The sequence below is a fragment of the Carlito syrichta genome, unplaced genomic scaffold, assembly GCF_000164805.1.
Source record: "Carlito syrichta isolate Samal-C Ts95f unplaced genomic scaffold, Tarsius_syrichta-2.0.1 Scaffold302597, whole genome shotgun sequence".
NCBI classification, from domain to species: Eukaryota; Metazoa; Chordata; class Mammalia; order Primates; family Tarsiidae; genus Carlito; species Carlito syrichta.
Genome location: NW_007246693.1, coordinates 47534 through 55666, shown reverse-complemented (window position 1 = coordinate 55666; position 8133 = coordinate 47534).

Sequence of the window (8133 nt, the reverse complement as noted above, 5' to 3'; positions counted from 1 at the left end):
GAAGCCAAGTGGACTAAGTTAGTGGTGCTAGGAGGCACTGAATGAAACCTGCAAAGTGCAAGTGACCAGAGGCAGGGAGTTTGGGTGTTCCCAGCAGGTAAGGAAAAACAAAAACAACAACAAAAAAACCAAACAGATTGGGTGGTACTGCTGTTTGTCTTGGTTTCTGTTTTATCCTCCAAAACAACAGTCTTGTCCTCCAAATATTTGCTATTTCTTTAAACACAATAGTCTTCCCCAAGGAGTCTAGATCTTTCCAAATGGCCATTCAGGGACATTTGGCTTGCAGTAGCAGTTCAACTCTATCCTGCAACAGTTGCAGTGGAGGTGGCAGCAGCAGTAGCCCTGGAATCGACCTTGTTTTTGATAGAGCCTATGACTAGCAGCTCTGGGTGGGGAAGAGCTACTTGGTGGAATATCTGATGGCATGTTGTCCTGATCTCTTTCTCCAGCATCAACACCATCAGCAAGTCTGGAGAGCTGGACACTCTAGCATTTTCTTTGTTGACTTCACCTTTAAGAGAAGCCTGAGTCTGGGTCTAGGAGAATGGTTGGATCTCTCCCAAGAGGTGGGACTTCTCCAGCAGAACTGTGTGCAATGGGATCAGTATGTTCTTAGAAAGAGCTCATTGGAGACACCTGGGTCTTCTAACTCAAGTTTTTTTTTGAGTATGAGCAGAGGAGGTTTCCCTTCAAAGCCTAGGATTTCACCGGAAGGAAGTGATTCTGCTAGTTATGGATGTGAATTACACTTCCTCTTTGCTAAGGTGGACCCATTTCTTGACCTCCTGCACTTTGATCTCAATCTGATCCTCCTCCTTCATCATTTTTCTGGCTTTTCTTGGGCTCTCGTCTTGATTTCCTTGGGAAGTCTAGATGGTATGAGTTTCATAGGACTGGCAACCTGCTCAGGTGGAGAAGGCAAGAGGGTATACTTGTGGCTGAGAGGAAGACTCTTGGTGGCGGTCAAGTGCCCATACATCAGAGAATTTCCAGTGGACTGTGCAGCTTTATTCTTCAGGGTTTGACTTCAGGATACAGGCGGTAGGGTCCTAAGAAAGGAACTCTGTCCTGGGGGAGAGGACACCTCTCCTTAGGAGTGATGTAGTGTCTAGGTGGTTGAGACCCACTACCCAAATGTGAGTTGAGCAGCCTATAAGCAGGAACAAGGCGAAGACCAGGAGTGGGTTGGCCCTGGCCAGACATGGAAGCCTGGCGGAGCAGGGGAATGAGTGGGAGCTGGAGTCATGGGCACCACCAGTGGAATCCAAAAACCAGTTAAGTAAGTAATGGTCCATTGAGAGCTGGTTGTGCAGCCTGAGATGGTGAGAAAAGAGCAAGCTACGAGGCAAGTCTCTTTAGTGACCAGTTCCTCTCTCAGCCAAGCACACACTGGCCAGTCCAGGCCTGTGACATCTCAATGGGACTTCTGACAGAGATGGGGTGCGCTAGGGAGGTCGCATGGGCTCAACCACACGGGCTGAGAAGATGGGACAACAGGCAACGTGCGAGTCCCCACCTACCACGTTCTAGAACCTGGGGACATCCTGCTGTTGCTTGCAGATGATTGGTACCAGGTGGGTCACTCTGTGGAGATGGGTGGAGACTGTTTGTATTGGGCTCTCTGTGGCTGTGGGTTTCTGAACCCGTCCTCCAAGTCACAGGGGTGGAGCCTGCTCAGAGCTCAGCACAGAGTAACCCAGGTCCCGCCAGCTCCCTCCTCCAGGTCATCTTCCATCTCCATGACCTTGTCACAAGGGTCACAAGCCCAGCTGAGAAGGTCTCCAAAGAGAGGATGCGGTTGTCCGACATGACTGGATGCTGTACCCAATGACATCTATTTCCAGTAGGTGGAATCTCTTCATTTTTTTTTTTTTAACAATTAAATAAAATCACTTAAGATTTGGAAAGTTCCTGAGGTGATATATGTGACAGTGGCCCAGTCAGGCTTTGAACTCTGGCTGTGTGATTCCAGAGTGGTGCTCCAGTCAGTTTGCCTCTTTATCACGTACACATCATGTGTTATCGTCTTTTTTTTTCTCTGTTGTTCTTCTTGTACTTGGCATTGTGGTATATTTATGATAAGCTCATGCATGCCTATGAGGTCTTTACTTCAACTCCAAAATTGCCCATTGTTGGCATTGGGCTCTAGTCCTCAGAAAATATGAGCCGGGCTCGGTGGCTCAACCTGTAATCCCGCGCCTTTGGGAGGCTGAGGTGAGTGGATTGCCTGAGCCCGCGGGTTCAAGACCCGCCTGGGCAGCGAGACCTCATCTCTACAATAAATCAAAAACTCAGCCGGGCGTGGTAGCGCATGCCTATAATTCCAGCTACTTGGAAGGCTGAGGCGGAAGGATCACCGGAGCCCAGCAGGTCGAGGCTGCGGTGGCCGGGAGCGGCCACTGCACTCCAGTCTGGGCGACAGAGTGAGACTTCAATTCAAAAAAAAAAAAAAAAAGAAAATATGGGGCAGGGACTTCCAGTTATTACCACAGCTTCACACCACATTTCTCACCTCATTCAACTTTGCAGGTCAGGTTTTATTTTGTCGGTTTGTTTGTTTTTGTTTCATTTTTTCTTGTCTACTTTGAAGGATGTAAATGCATAAGATCATATTCTAGATCAATTTTGATCTATCCTAAAAAAGAAATTTACTGGTAGATTATTCCATATTAAAAAGAAGTCTGTTTCCTTAACTTTCCTGAATATGTCTAGAAGATAAATACATCAGTCATTTGCAAATTAATAATGGAGCAATGTATTGGATGAAAATATGATCAACACAATGTATATTTTGAACATGTCAGCTAGGTTCACTCTTCCCTACACTTTACTGCCAACTAAATATAACTCTGGATATTCTTATGCCAAAGAGAGGAAACAGTAACTCTTGGGTACCAAGACCAGGAAAACATTTATTATTTTCCTAGGAGTTAGAAGCATCAACATAATAGAAGAGATTTGAAGAATTCTATACAAGACTTCGTTTAGTTTAAATCTTGTTTCTTTGGGTTATTTAATTGACTTCTATTCTCTCTTGGGCTGAGGTTGTGTACCAGACAAATGATATGTAAAACCAAGAGTCAGAAACTATGAGTCACAGATCAGTAAAAATATTATTCTATGTTTTTTACTCTAAATTATTTATTTAAAAATCACATTGACATAGTTAACATACTACACAATTGTTTTTAGCCTTCCACTTACTATTTATTTATTTAATAGTATGTCAGCGAAAATTTGAGCTTTCATCCCCAACAAGGATGAAGTTGTTAAGACACAAAGAGTTTTTCTCATACACAAATTCTGTTTCAAATATGAGAACTACTACAAGTCCTTTGTAACCTCTCCTGAAGCAGAAATGGTTTAAAGTTATGGCATTTGCTGGGCTCGGTGGCTCAGCCTGTAATCTCGTGCCTTTGGGAGGCTGAAGTGAGTAGATTGCCTGAGCCCGCGGGTTCGAGACCCGCCTGGGCAGCGAGACATCATCTCTACAATAAATCAAAAAAAATCAGCTGAGTGTGGTAGTGCATGCCTGTAATTCCGGCTACTTGGATGGCTGAGGCGGAAGGATTGCCGGAGCCCAGCAGGTCGAGGTTGCGGTGGCCAGGAGCAGCCCTGCACTCCAGCCTGGGCGGCAGAGTGAGACTCCAACTCAAAAAAAGAAAGTTATGGCATTTAACTATAGTTCCTAGATATTGTCTGAGGAGTGTTCAGTAAAGCATAATCTCTTGATTTTGTTTGTTTCAAAAAACTAACAAACTGAAGCAAATGATGGACCCAGATTTTCTATAGGAAATCTGAAAACACATTAATAAATATAAGACTTTTTAAAACAATAAATTACAGTCATTTTATTTCTTGAGCAATAAATAATTAAGGATTTCTAACGACGAAGTTGTATCTATCCCATGTTGTTGATTTGAAGATTAAATTCGATAGTTAATATGAAAACGTTTAAGTCCTATAAAAATGCTTTGTGTTATTTTCTTGTTGCTATTTATGTGTTTTTTTTTATATTAGTGCCTTTTGTTTTGTTTTGAAAACCAGACTATTTTTCAATAGCTCAATGGAAATGAATGATCTTATTTGTGAAGCTTGGGAATGAAGCCAAAGATATTTCTCAGCTCCTATCAATTTAAAATATATTCAGCAACTAAATTACTCACAGATTCCTCCTTTGAAATTTTGTTGAGAACCTACTTTTAGATACTATACTTCAGATTTTGGTAAATACATATTCTAGATGTCAAAGATTTTTGACTTTGTGGTCCATATACTGTTTCTGTAGCTCCTTCTCTTCCTTCTCATTCCCTCTTTTTCCTCCTCCTCCTGCTTTTTCTCCTCTCTTTTTTTTTATTCAAGACCCTTTCATGATGTAAGAATTATTCTTAGCCCACACGCCATACAAAATGATCTGGGGGCCTGTCTTTGTCAATACCTGATTTTACAGCTCTGATTAATTATTTGAATCAATTACTTGTCTTCCCAGTTTTGTCCCTACTCTCTTGCAGTCTCTAATCAACATTGCTTCCAGAGTGCTTCTCCTAAAACATAAGTCAAATCATATTCAAACCTCTCTAATAGATTATGCTAAGCAAAAGTCAAATGCCTCAAAATGACTCCAAAGCCCCAGGATGCCCAGCCCTCTGTTTCTTTTCTGATTTCATTGTCTTCTCTACAACTAAGCCCTATTTTCCTCAACACACTAATGTCCTTTCCGTTTCTGAATACTCAATGGATGTTCTTGCCTCATGGCCTTCCCATCAGGCTGCTCCTTTTACCTGGAACTCATTCCCCAGATATGTACAGTGCTGTTTGCTAGAACTCTTCATGTTCCTTCTTAAAGTTCACCTTCACTATAATTACAAAGTGCAACTCCACCAACTAACACTCTTTTCCCCTCTTCCCTCCTTTCCATTTCTCTGTAGTAACTTACCCCACATACTATTGATTTTACCCATTTACTTAATTTTTTATATGTTTATACTTGTGTTTATATATTTGTTTATCTTTGTTTTCCTCTGTTCCCCAGCTAGAAGATGATAACTTTTTTTGTTACTGTCATACTCCCTGAGCATACCCACAAATCATATATAAGAACAGTACCTGGCATTTGTTAGGGGATCAATACGTTTTCTTGATAAAAAATAAATATAATTCTGAATGCCACACCTACAATTTGCTGTTGGTGTATATAACCAAGTTATCTATATCCAGTAAAACTTGGGTTCCTTTCATGAAATAGACTCTTAATAGTTATCATATCAATAACTCATTAGAAGAGCAAAAGTAAATTTAAGGTAATATGCAACAAGTAGCTGTTATTGTCTTCTGTATGAACTCAGCAGGAATTTAGTTGTGGAGAAGTGTAGAAAAATATGGTAAACATGGTAACTTTCAGAACCAAAATTTAGTTCAGTTCTTAGGTAAAGAGAATAAAAACCCTTAAACACTCTGGGACATAGGATATATGAATGACAAGGACATAAATTTAGAAGAAAGTGTATTTATTTGCCTGAGTGAGCCCAAGATGATGATGGTATCAGGACAGTTGCATTGCATCACAGATGAGCCATTCCTGCTGCTTTATACTCACAAAATACTCAAAATGGTGGCGATGATTACCCAATATATGATGGAGAGGAAATTGTGATAAATAAAGTCAAATATGGGTGTTCACACCTGTAATCCAGCACTTTGGGAGGCAAAGACAGATTGCTGGAAGTCAGCAGTTAAAGACAGTCTGGGCAACAAAGTGAGATCCAGCCTCTACAAAGCATACAAAAAGTAGTCGGGTATGGTGGTGAATGCCTATTATCCTAAATACTTGAGAGGCCCAGGCATGAGGGTGACTTGAACTTAAAAGTTTTAGGCTGTGGTGAGCTGTGATTATGCCATTGCACTCCAGCCTGTGCAACAAAGTAAACCCTATTTCCAAAAAAAGTAGAAAAGAAGAAAGAAAAAAAAGAAAGAAAGAGAAAAAAACTTCAGGAAAATAATAATATCATGGTTAATGAGGTCAATTCTTCAAGAAGACTACCAATCTAAAAGTGTCTGAAAAAAATGCAGATTTTGAAAATACATATAAAGAAAAACTGATAACTGACAAGAGAATGAGATACCCATGATTATTGTGTTAAACTTGATCAATTCCCTCTCCGTAAGTGATAGAACTTACTGGGCAACAATGTAGTAAGTATACAGTAGATTTGAAAAACGCTATCAACAAAGTTGTTACTCTGTCCAACAATAGCCAACACTCTTTTTTTTTTTTTTTTTGAGTTGGAGTCTCACTCTGTTGCCCACACTGGAGTGCAGTGGCCGCTCCCGGCCACTGCAGCCTCGACCTGCTGGGCTCCGGCGATCCTTCTGCCTCAGCCTTCCAAGTAGCTGGAACTATAGGCGCGCGCTACCACGCCCGGCTGATTTTTTTGATTTATTGTAGAGATGAGGTCTCGCTGCTCAGGCGGGTCTCAAACCTGTGGGCTCAGGCAGTTCACTCACCTCAGCCTCCCAAAGGTGTGGAATTACAGGTTGAGCCACTGAACCCGGCTGCCAACACGCTTTTAAAGTAAACATGAGACCGGGTGCATTGGTTCAAGCCTGTAATCCCAGCACTTTGGTAGGTCAAGGTGAGCAGACTTCCCAAGTCTATGGGTTCGAGAACAGCCTGGGTAACTTGGTGAGAACTCATTTCTACAATAAATAAATAAATAAAAATTAGCTGGGCATGATAGCATGCACTATAGTTCCGGAAACTTGGAAGGCTGAGGCAGAAGGATTGCCTGAGCCCAGCAGGTCGACACTGGGTTGGCTGTAAGTATGCCACTGCATTCCAGCCTGGGCAACAGAGTGAGACTCTGATTCAAAAAATAATTAAAAATAAATAAAATAAAGTAAACATGAAACATTTGCCAGGATAGACCATATTATGAGCCATAAAACAAATGTAAATGCATTAAAATTACACGGAGTATATTTTCTGACTCATGTATTGAAGTAGAAATCAATGATCAAAAAGTATCTTAAAAATTCCACTCATTGAAAATTGAACAACACATTTCTAAATAAACCACCTATCAAAAAAAGATCACAGGAAATATTTGGAATTGAGCAAATGGAAACATAAAATACAAACTCTGTGGTACAAACTCAAATCATTTTTAGACTTAAAAGTCTATATTTAAAAGATATACATGAAGTAAAATCTAAGTTTCTGGCTTAATGAACTGGAAAAAATGAATGAATTTTATTAAAAGAGATGCACTGGAAATGTAGATCAATAGAAGAAAATAGAGGGTCCAGATATTGACCCATCTTTTGAGCTTTTGAAGGTATTTCAGTCTTTGCAACATACAGCATTTGAAAAATTGGATATCTTGAGCAAAAAAAAGTATCTTCATTCTTATTTTGAATCATATTTTAAAAAATGCATTACAGACTTAAGTGTAAAATCTAATGCTATAAAGTGTTTAAAGGAGAACACTGGAAACCCAGGTAGGACAAAGTTTGTTAGGTAGAATTAAAATTTTTTAAAAGATACATTGATTTTCTTAAAAACGAAGACAACTTGGTTTCTTAAAACATATTTTTAAAAATAAACCACAGAAAAGGAGAAGATATTTGTAAAATACATATATATCTGTGAAAGAACTGGACTTCATTACCTATAAACACACTCTCAATAATTAAGAACCCAATTAAATTGGGCAAAGATTTGTATAGAAATTTTAGTAAAGAAGAGATATGAGTGGAAGATAAGCACATAAAAAGAAAGATATTTTACATTATCAGTCATTAGGGAGATTCAGATTATTCATTAAAAATAATATAAGTTTTATAAAGAATTAGAGAAGAAATTTAAATATGAAAGAGATAAATTTAAATCCATACATATAGAACATAAAATCAAAATTTCTTGTTAAATATGTAGCACACTGGGTCCAGAAATATGTTTAAAAGAATAATAGTCAGCCGGGCTTGGTGGCTCAGGCTGTAATCCCGCTCCTTTGGGAGGCTGAGGTTAGTGAATTGCCTGAGCCCGCGGGTTCGAGACCCGCCTGGGCAGAGAGACCTCATCTCTACAATAAATCAAAAAATCAGCCAGGCGTGGTAGCGCATGCCTGTAAT